Here is a 12140-nt window from a genome sequence, read left to right as displayed (position 1 = left end):
ATTCCATTCTGGAACCACTAAAAGCAAATAGTAGACATGACTTGAAACTGCCTCAACTAAACAGCTCAGCAGCACCTGTCAAAACATATCTTGCAGGCACCTCGTTTAATGCTGGATGACTAAGCCATGGAAAAGCGATTGCCTAAGCAGCGGGCCTCAATAGGAAGTACTATGTTTATTTAAAAACTAAAAATCAAAATTATTATGCAAGTTATTTGCAGTTTCAGGGCACTGTCAGTGATGCAGCATGCACAACTAGAGATGTTTTTGGTGTTATTTTTCCACTCTTGCTGCAATTGGGTAAAATTTTGCTGCAGCTAAGAGGAGCTGATGAAGGAACACACTGATCTAGTTACTGTATGTGTAAGGACTAGTGGGAGGTGTCTCTGCCCATGGCAGGGGGTTGGAATTAGATAATCTCTGATGTCCCTTCCAACCCAAACCATCCCACGATGACTATTTTGTGAGTAGTTGCCGTTTCTTTGCTATATTCGTTAAAATAAGCTAATATTTTTTTTTAGCGTACCTCTGGAAGAGACTTTTGGTATTGGTTTTCCAGACATTTTTGATGCACAGAAGATAGAAGATCTAGGATAGTACAGAATCAAAAGCTTTCTGATTTTTACCAAAATTATTTTTTTTTCCTCCTTTAAAATTGTAGCTGGTTCAGATGCATTCAATAGAAGAAAATCTTTACCACCTTCTTTGTCTTGCATGGTTCCTATGGATAGTTCTGTGTGTTGCCAGTGGTAGCCTGCAGTGTTACTTATGCACAAGTTGCATGTTATTCTATTTCAAGCATCAAGACTGCAGTGCAGGAGGACAGTCCTGCTTCTCCACTATATTTTCATTTCAACTTCAGGGATTTTTTTTTTCCTAATTTAAGACAGATGTTGGTTAAATATATATAACATTATAACAATTCCCTCTGGATGAGTACTGTTGCAGAAGCTTTATGGAACACAAGTTTCACGATGAAAGCCTTTCGGAGAGGGGGCAATGATGGAATGAAACCTTGAGGGTCATTCCTAGTGGTAAGAAAAAATACCCTTTTGACAGTACCTGAGTACTTCTGTACTGAGCTATGAGTGACTAGTGGAATTCCTCATAACCAACACACCAGCAATTCTTTTGATTGTGGAGAGGGGCATAAAAAACTGCTGCTAACCTGTAAGGTTCTGAACTTCATTAAACAAAGCTTTCAGATTTTTCTTAAATTCTTTGGTGCCTTTTAAACGTGAAGCTATGCTTTTTCATTCTTTTAGTGGTTTCTTTTGAAAAAAATTAGCATCTTTTAACTGCAGGGTTCTCTACCTCTAGGATGCTGTTAAATTTCAAGATACTATTAAAGCGTTTTCCACTTACCATAAATTAAATACATCATAAATTAAATACCATGCATGCAACTGGCCTTCCCCAATTACCATGTCCAGTTTCCTGCAGCAGACACACTGGTAACAGGGTTTCCTTGCCCATCTCTTTTCAAAGATGAATGAAAATGCAAACTGCTCATGACTTTAATCCTTATAGCATTAATTCTGAAAGTGGATGCTTGCATTTCTTTGTTCAGCTCTAGATTCTATAAGAACAAAGTTTTCCTTTTCTAAAGGGGCTCAAAATTAACCTCTGGTTAATAGGTGGTATAACTCATCATGATTTTATTAATGCATTTATGACATCTAAATGTAGCTAGTTGTATGCCCAATGACAGGGAAAAAAATGTATTTCTTGTGCTTTCAGGCCTTAAGTTATTTCAGATAGAGTCAGAGTAGGTGATCACAAACAGTCCGTAGCGTTCCTCTCAGCAACTCCTACTCCAAGCACTTCTGCCTTGCTGAGCTAAAGCATGTGCTATGTGTTGGAAACCCTTTACATAACACTTACAGATAGAGTTTTTAGCAGCCCACAGAAGATGTATTTTGTCCTAATCTACAGATAAGATAAAACAAAAACTAGCTTTACTAGTAGGATTTGTGGATATTACAAAAACCTGCCCCAACACAACCTGTAGTTTGCCCCAGATGTAAGGGATCATCTTGTCTCCTTAAAAATCTGAGCATCATGGGGTATTTCTTGACCCCATGAGAACCTTGAGTACATCTTTTGCAAAGATTAACACTGCATGCCTTATAGCACCCAACTCCCTGTGCCTCAGTCTTATTTCAGTACAAAGATAGGGGAAAATCCTTGTGCAGAGAAGTGCAGTTACAGACAGTATGGCTGTAGGAAGTTGTTAGAATGGGAAGTGATACTGCTGACACCTCCTGAAGTGCAAGAGGTTACGTGTATGAAATAACTTTACTAGCTTCTTATTTTCAAAATGGTGGCACTCAGGTGTTAGAGGAGGAAGTAATGATTTGCAAGCTTGCAATCCACAAACAAAATGCATGTGCCCTGCTTTCCCTATTTGTTCTTGTTACCACAATTAAATTGTATAAACCTTAGTGTTTTCCTTCCTGTCTCTTCACTGATGAATACAACCATGTATGGCATCCACATATGAAGAGTTTAAAGAAAGTCAAAACAAATCATTTCTGTATAACAAGCTGGACACCTTCAAAAGCCTGTTAGACAGTCAGCTTTAGGAGCCTCATTAGAGGATAATTAGTTGCATCTGGATATTCCTCAGGAACATATTATGAAAATGTTTTAAAAAGCAGAGAATAAGACTTGAATTCATCCCTTTTGGCAGCTGCATAATCATCGCCTCAGAAGGCATGCAATCCTTTTCTTGCACCTAAAATATATTCTTATGAGTGGCAGTCAGTGAGCCAATTTTAAAATCTGTTTGCATACACATGAACACAATCAAGCAAAACTGAGTATAATCATCAGCCATGACGTGCAGCTTGGAGGGGGGCTTAGAGTTTTGTTTTGGTTACGTTCTGGTTTTGGAAGAGCAAGGCTCATGAGTGTGTACCACACGAAGGGCACAAAAGGCATGCTGGACTCCCTGTGTGGCAGTTCTGCTCTAGTCAGAAAGCAAATAAAGCCACTGAAATGTAGTTAGGATAAATCAAATATGCACCACGATTATATATATAGCACATGGTAGCAGGCTCCAAAAGCAAGTGGTGTATTTTTGCATCCTAACATTTCCTGTATTCCCAAAGCAGAGCCTTTTCTTATTGTACTGTTGAGATGTAATTAGATGGCCTCAAAATATCTCCTCTGTAACAACCCTTTTTGAACATCAAGTCTCTTTACTAATTGATTTGAGGAACAGTATCACCATCAAAATGACAGTATTTTTCTGTCCAAAACGTAAGGAAGCAGAAGAATGGGGAGTTAAGAGTACCAGAATTTAACTTCATTGTATGCTCTCCCCATACTTCTGCAAAGATCTGCACTGGGGCAGAGTTCTGAACGCATACCAACTGCCTGGCAGCAAACATATTTAATATCATGTCTAGAACAAGATCATTCCTCCCTATCACAGATGTGGTTGCAATATAAGCCTAGAGCAGATGTTGGAATTGTAAAATTCACAATTATCTGAAAGTGGATCTAGGCCCTGCAGCAGGTGAAGCACCAGTACCTGCCAGCACTTGGTGTTCTTGCTCCTGCTGCTGCTCCTGCTGCTCCTGCCAGTAGTTACGGTTGTGCCGAAAATGTACTTTTAAAGGTCAGAGATAAAGATAGTTGGGCATGGATTTGCAATCCTGACCACATGTAGTATCTGAGATGATCTGATCTCATATTCCGGTTCAGTCCTTTTATAGTTAATCTCCCCATTCTCCAACCCTATATGAATTGTAGATTTTGGCTAATGTTCCTGGTATGCCTCTGGTGGTTGGAGCTCTTTCCATTGACAGCAGTTCATCAGTACAGCTAAACAAATTCACTGTAAGCTGTCAAACAGAAGACAAATGAGAGCTTACAAAACAGAATACTCGCTCAACTGAGACAAAACTTCCAGCGCCAACAATGACGATGGTGGGGGAGCAGAGCCTATCGAGTTATAACTGCCAATTTAGCAACAGCTGAGCCTGTACTTATCTGAATTGGTACTTCTGCTAAATTCAGGATGTTTTTGTCCTGTGCTAAGCCCTGACGTTAGCAGATACAATGCAAATGTGGTGTTCCAAGGAGAGCTCCTCTCAGAACCCAGCAGGCGGTGCTTAGTCTGGGGACACACTCCTAGGGGAAGGTTGTTTTTTTCCCTTGGGTGGGCACCTGCTGCTGAGCTGAGATTTTTCTGGAGCTGCTTGCTAGCATCAAGGTGGTGAGCACGCACTGATTTTTTCAGAAGAGGTTTGCTTTTGTGCTCAGTTCCAGCCTTAGCCTTTTTTCTAAGCCCAAAATGTAAACTTGCTTCTTTTTTTGTTTAAAACTTTCATATCATGCTCTTGGGAGTCCTGTCTAAATAGCTGCTTATCTTTGGACAGTACCTCATAAAACTGGCATTCTGCTTTACCACGAAGTGGTTGCCACCAAACACTGCTGAATAAACTGTAAACATGCCTGATTCTGTCAAGGCCAGGAGATTTGTAGGAGATAATTACTGTTTAGCCTATGATTTGCTGTCTCATTAAAAGATGTTTCAAGTTAATGAAAAGCATATAAAAGGATATATGAAAATATGCAAGAACCATTTGTCCGATCCATTTAGAAATAAATTCAGTTCAATGCAGTAAAGTGCAGACAGGAATGGAGTAACAACAAATGCTCTTGCCCTTCTAAATGAAAACTGGTGTCTCAGGGGGATTTACACTGGAACAATAATTTTCTCACAATCTAAATTTAATCATCAATTACAACATTTCACATTGAAAGTCCAAGTTAAAAAAGAACATCTGTTTAGTGTATTGATGATGTTAGTATACGTCATGCTTAAAACAGAAAGTGAATATGAAATCCTGATATTTGACTTCACTACAAGAACAGGAGATTTAAAGAATCTGGAAGACACACACCTATTTTCTCTCCTTTATGTGTAGGTGTACCACTATCAGTTTTAGGCCAGCAACCTTCTAACCCACATTGTATACAGAAGGAGCTGAGTACCTTTTCCAAGCTGACAGGTACGCTATTCCTACATATAGCTTGCTATAAGGTATGCCAGAGAAAAATAAAGTTGGAGGGATGACATAAAAATAAGCTATAGGATACAGGCAAGGGAGGAAGTTGCCTTCAGCTGAAATTTGAAATGTTACAGACCAACATGCAGCAACCTAAAAGGCTTTGACAGGCCTATCATCTGAAAGGGTGTAATTTCCTTTCCCATCATATATTCTCATGGCTGCAGTCCTTTCTTCTTTTAATATGGGCAGCATGCTTGGTTTGCTTTCTGGAGATTTCACAGAATCTCTAGGTTGGAAGAGACCTCAAGATCATCGAGTCCAACCTCTAACCTAACACTAACAGTACCCACTAAACCATATCCCTAAGTTCTACATCTAAACGTCTTTTGAAGACTTCCAGGGATGGTGACTCCACCACCTCCCTGGGCATCCCGTTCCAGTGCCTAACAACCCTTTCAGTAAAGAAATTCTTCCTAACATCTAACCTAAAACTCCCCTGGCGTAACTTTAGCCCATTCCCCCTCGTCCTGTCACCAGGCACATGGGAGAACAGGCCAACCCCCACCTCGCTACAGCCTCCTTTAATGTACTTATACAGAGCAATAAGGTCACCCCTGAGCCTCCTCTTCTCTAGGCTGAACAAGCCCAGCTCCTTCAGCCGCTCCTCGTAGGACTTGTTCTCCAGGCCTCTCACCAGCTTCGTCGCCCTTCTTTGGACCCGCTCAAGCACCTCGATGTCCTTCTTGTAGCGAGGGGCCCAAAACTGAACACAGCACTCGAGGTGCGGCCTCACCAAAGCCGAGTACAGGGGGACGATCACCTCCCTAGCCCTGCTGGTCACAGTGTTTCTGATACAAGCCAGGATGCCGTTGGCCTTCTTGGCCACCTGAGCACACTGCTGGCTCATATTCAGCCGACTGTCCACCATCACTCCCAGGTCCTTCTCTGCCTGGCAGCTCTCCAACCATTCCTCTCCCAGCCTGTAGCTCTGCTTGGGGTTATTGCGCCCCAGGTGCAGGACCCGGCACTTGGCCTTGTTGAACTTCATACAGTTGACCTCAGCCCATCGGTGCAGCCTATCCAGATCCTCCTGCAGAGCCTTCCTACCCTCGAGCAGATCGACACACGCACCTAGCTTGGTGTCATCTGCAAACTTACTGAGGGTGCACTCAATGCCGTCATCCAGATCATTGATGAAGATGTTAAAGAGGACCGGCCCCAGCACCGAGCCCCGGGGGACGCCACTAGTGACTGGCCTCCAACTGGACTTGGCTCCATTTACCACAACTCTTTGGGCCCGGCTATCCAGCCAGTTTCTAACCCAACGAAGCGTGCGCCAGTCCAAGCCAAGAGCAGCCAGTTTCTTGAGGAGAATGCTGTGGGAGACAGTGTCAAAAGCCTTGCTGAAGTCAAGGTAGACCACATCCACAGCCTTTCCCTCATCCACCCAGCGCGTCACTTTGTCGTAGAAGGAGATCAGGTTCGTCAAGCAGGACCTGCCTTCCATAAACCCATGCTAAAGATGAGACAGCTCTTAGGTTTTTGTATCACCTGTGGTCCAAGGCACCAATATTTGAAACAGCTTTGACCAAAAAATGCTGTGCCTGAGCTCAGGCATTGGGTCTTGCTGGAAGGGGCAGGGGCTGGTGGCACCATTCACTTGCAGCCTGTGTGTGTCTGGTAGGAGGAGCACAGTCTGTCCATCTGCACCCCAACTCCAGCAGCCCTGTAGTATGGTTTCAAACTAGCTGTTTGGGTGCAGATTTCACTCAGACATTTCTAAGTCATCTGTGGGATGTAAATGCAGGGCTAACGCCATTATTCAAACATTGCTCTTATTTTACTAACTGCTATTATCAACATGTAAGGAGACTTCAGATTTACAAGGCTGAAACTAAAAGTGAATGAGGAAAAGTGCTGAACAACAGCTTCATCCATCGTACCACGTATAACACTAAGATCGGACTTGCTGTTAAGTCTCCTTAGGCCAGCAAGCCACGGAGCAGCTGGCACTGCCCACCCTGGCTGGGGGGTTCCAGTTCCCCGGCCCAGCTCCTGCTGGTGGCCTGACAGCGTGAGGCAGGTGGCTGTGAAGGAGCATGGAGACGTGCTCCCGCCCACTTCAAGGCAGCCAGCTCCTAAAGCTCACCTTCAGGCTTGCCCCTATTTGTCTACAAGAATTCAGCTTTGCCTCTGTTGCTTGATTTAGATAATTTATTACAGATGTGTGTATGTGAATCTGACGGAGAGGGTCAGAAGAACAGAACTTGGAAAGGAAGCTCAGCTTTCCTAGTCTTGCTCTTTGATATGCAAGGAACATCACGATGGTTAATAGGCATAAGTAGGTCTAGGGCCAGTCAAGTTCTGACTCATCTCCCCTCTGTATTGGGGCGATATGCTTTCTGCATTAGCTGATGCCTTTGAAATAAAAAAACTGACAAAGGGAAGACAAAAGGGAACTTAACAAAATGTCATAATTAATTCAACAACATTGTAAATCACCAACTGCAATGTTATTCAAATGCGGTGAATAGAAATTTAAATAATTCAAAATATTTCAAATCTCACGGCAGTTACTCAATTGAAAGCTCAGAAGTTCAGATCAGTCCAGAGGGTACATTTCTAATGCAGAGGACTTCTCTCAAGCCAAGAACATGCATTATCTCTGCAGTGTTCTTTTCAGGCTTACAGCTTGAAGAGTACAGTTTATTCATCTGTCAGATTTTATGCACTTCTTGCCAGTGTACCATTTATATCTTATTTCTCCAAACCAGAAAAAAAAATGTATTTTTAGAAAGAGAGAGCAAGCAGAATAAAGCTCTTAAATACAAATCAGCTGATTCTGAATCCCTTCTCCATTTTCTATCTCCTTCCACCACATTGCCTTTGAGTTAAACCGGTCATATGAGCTTTTGCTCTCTGTGACAGAATTACCGACAACGGTATAAGCAGTTTATCCTTGCCCTGTGCAAACCAGGCATCTCCTCCAGGCAGCTGTATTAGAGGGCCACCGGAGCCAGGTGCAGCTCAGGGACACACGCCTGGCGGTGTGTGTGACTTGGGAAAAGGAAGCTCCCACCGCATGGCAGACAAAGACAAAAGGGCAGACATTCGCATACTGCTGTGTAATTCCATTCTTTATTCATGGTGCAAAGTATGCAGCTAATGTGAGTTACATATTACTGCCAAGGTAGTTTTTCCTCTTGTGCTCTGTGGTGAAGGCTCACACTGCCCCTCTCCTTCCCCAGCATTCATATGCCTGTACCACCACAAGGAACAGGGGCATAGCTAGGCATTGGAGGCGCACACACACAGTTCTCCCAGACTAGGAAGATTAAATAAAAGAGTCACTCAGTAGCACAGACTTGGCAGGTGACTGTGCAGGATCCTTTCTGTTCAGGGTTAAGTTGGCCTTACGTTACAGAGCTCTGTGAGGAAAGGTTCCTCCTCCACTCCCACCCGACACACGACACATGGAGGCTGCCACCACCACCAGCTTGCCTGACATTTCCTTTAATAAGACTATGTTTCTAATTGCTAAGATGCTTGTCAAACTTTAAACACCATGCTGGCACGCTGACTATGTGGCCTGTGGTGAATAACTATGGGAGATTTTTTCTGTGATGGTTTAGCTGTTTAATGAGGAATTGCAGCAGGTCTCTGACAGACTCAACGTTTGAAGCAGCAAATTGAAAATTAGGTAGTAGGGAGGGCTTCAGGTTGGTGGCTGAGGTGGTGGCTTTTGTGAGTTTTATGAAATTCTACCCAAATTCCTTGACAATTTGAAGTTTGAATCTTCTTCAGATTGCTGAAACTGAGGTGAAATGTCCCGAGGCTGTTTGTGTGTGTGTTGTGTTTTTTGTTTTTTTTTTTCGTTCTTTCTTTCTGTAAAGGGCACATTAAGAGGAGAAATGGTTCTTTTCTTAGCACTTTATACTCTACTTGTAGTCTTGTATAGCTGGACTTGAAAGCAGCAAGATTCCCCCTGCTTTGCCTGTCTTATTCAAAGGCACAAGATAAAATACAGATTCAGCAGCACAGGTAGTGGACAAGGAGCCTGTTTGGGGAGTGAGGGGTGGTTAAGAAAACTGTGTAGGAGCGCGATTGTGGGCATTAAGCTGTTCCACAGTGCCCACGAGCAACAGAAAGGCTGGAGCAGGGAGCAGGGGATCACAGGCAGCTGAAGGAGGCGGGTGACAAATGGGTGAGGAGGTGAGGACTGAGAATGGCCAGGGCAGATGGACGGGAGAAGGATGGGGAGCCAGAAACAGAAGAGATGGTTGGGAAGGGGACGGGGAGGCCTGTCACTGTGAGGCTGGAGCAGAGCACGCGCTGCAGCTCCTCAGCACCTGCAAATGCCACTGATAGGGGCTTATCGCACGGGCACACGCACGGCGTGTGATGACCTCATGGCTCCCGCTCACGAGATAATGCGGGTCCTGATCAGCAACGGAGCACAGCAGGGAAGCTGCACTCTGCTTTCCTTCGGTTTCTTTTCTTTTTTCTTTTTTCTTTTTTTTTTTTTTTGGAGCTTGAACACTTGGCGATTACACCCTGACATCCATGCCATCAGCAGCATATCGCGAAGAGCCCCGTTACGTCAAACCCACCAGAAATTGGCGGCCTCACAACTCCCTCCAGGCACGGCTCCGTGCCTTAGGCGACCGCGCACAGCCCCCCTGCACCCCGCTCTCTTGGAGCCTCGCTCCCAGGGCAGAACGACGGCTGTTTTCACGGGCTGCCCTGTGACAGCGCCGGTATCTCACCGTTTCCCTCAGAAATGCGGGCTGCGACGGTACGAGGAAAGCGAGGCCACGGCATCTTCCGCCGCCATCTCGCCCCGCGGCCACAGGGCGGGCGCCGGCCCCTGGCCCCCCGCGCCCGCCATTTCCTCATCGGCTTTCCCTCAGCGAACCCCCTCCGCTGCCGGCCGCCGGCCGGGCCCCGCTCCCCGACTCACGGAGCTCCCCGCGGGTTGTCGCTCTCGGTAGCGCCTCACCGCGGCCGCGGCGATCGCTGCGGGGCCTGAGGCGGCGCCGCCGGCCTGGGCCCGTCCGCGGGAGGGCGGCGGAGAGGAGGGGGCCCGGGGCCGCCGCTGCCTGGCACCAGCCCGGCCAGCGCCGCTGTTCCCGCCGGAGCTGCCCTGGCCCAGCCCTTCCTTCCCTCGGCCGCTGCAGCATTCCCCGGCCACCGGGGCTTTGCTGAACCTGTGCACCCGCACGTGGGCATAGTGTTCTGCTTTAAAAACGGCACCTTGTGCACATAAAATCTGAGACAGTGGATCTGCTGTCAATCAACCTTACAAAAAGCAGTGCCTGGATTAACTAAAGTGACAAAGCATGCACCAAAGTGCTCGTTTAAGGGATCCAAGAAAATATGAAATATTTCAAGAAGCTGATATCAGCCGACAATTATTTTATTTTCTATAATTTGTCTATTCAGTGATTCAGATTTTCTTACTCTTGGGAGTTCTACACAAAATACGCCCCTGACCCCACCCAGAGAAGCTGAAGCTCCAACATGGAAGCTGCCACTTCAGCCACTGCACCTCACCGTATTCCACAGAGGGAGTCTACAATCAAAATCCCAGCCATAACCCCACCTTGCGTGCCAAATCAGAAATAAAGAAATATATTCATGAAAAGCGGGAGTAGCTATATGTAACAATACGTTTCAACAAACAGTATTTTTATTTAATATTTTACATTTTTATGAAACTAATTGCTTATGTAGTTGAACGTTAGGACAGATAAGACAAAAGCAATCAGTTTAGGACGCAACACAAAACAAGATGCGGAACTTGTGAAGATAAAAGATTTCATGCAGTCTTGCTACTTATAAAAACACATCTGGACGATTTTTGAGATTTAAAAGTGATTTATTTTTTTCAGATTAAGCAGTTGGAGTTCTCTACGTTTTTATCCCTAAGAGTCAAACAAATATGATTTTCCTCATCCAAATGAAGAGAATCGTTTTCATGCATAAAGATGAGATGCACAACTCTTCACATTATTATAGGGAGTAACAGCAAATGTTGTATTGTATAGCACCAAGAATTTCAATTACAGTGTGAAGAAAAGATACCACGAAAGCTCCTTGTTTCATGGTGAATCTTTTTACACTGATATTTGTATTCAGAACTACACGCTCTTCCAAGCAACGAAAATTAAACTTCACATTGGAAATACAATGTAGCTGTTTAAAACCCTTGACACTTTCTATAAATTAAGCTATTAAATTTGATTTCTTCTCTTGCATAGCAAATTTTCTTTAAACTTTGAGATGGTTAAAACTTAAAAAATGAATTTTTCCTCTCCTGGTCTTCCTTTATCCCCAACCTGGTCAAACAGTAGGAAGTAATTATTTAATAGGCAATGACTACATCATGAATCTGGACATTCCTCTGCAAATTAAACTTACAATCCTACTCTTAATTTCTGTAAAGATAGCACTATGGAGTTCAATATTTACTGTCATTTATATCACTTCTACTTTGCTTTCCAGGCTAAATATATTTTGGTAAGTGCCAATTCTAAAGACTCAGCAAGGAACCAAAAAATAAAAATTATCATCTTTCATCATCTGCGTGTCCATAAATAAACCAAGCCATTCACTTTGCTTGTTCAGCCCAAAGATTCAGGTGTAGATGTAACATGTAATTTTCAAATACATACACATATACCTTTTATCTGAGGGCACTGGTATCTAGTTGGAAATGGCACTTATTAGCGCATTATAAATACTGTAAAATGTGAGATATAATTGAACTTCCTTTCTAACAAGCAAAAGGTAGTAACATTTAACGTTAAGTCACACAAAACGAACAACCTGTGGACTAAGGAGACTTGCTTTGATGCAGCTGCTGCTCAGGAACAGAACTTTAGTATCTGCCAGATGCATCTGAGATTGCAAAGGGCCAACAAAGATGGGACCAGTCTCCATCCTGATACCTTCTGCCATTCACCTGCTTTCAGAACCAAGAAGAAACATTACAAATGCAGCTCTTTATATCAAAGAGCTGCTGTTGGCCTGTGGATACTGCAGTGCTATTCATTCTCATTATGTCTCCTAATTGTGCAATCTCTCTCCCACAGTCCCAGTCTGTCAGAACTGTGC

Source organism: Anas platyrhynchos, chromosome 6 (genome assembly GCF_047663525.1).
Source record: "Anas platyrhynchos isolate ZD024472 breed Pekin duck chromosome 6, IASCAAS_PekinDuck_T2T, whole genome shotgun sequence".
In the NCBI taxonomy this organism is placed as follows: Eukaryota; Metazoa; Chordata; class Aves; order Anseriformes; family Anatidae; genus Anas; species Anas platyrhynchos.
Note: the sequence above shows the minus strand (reverse complement) of the source record.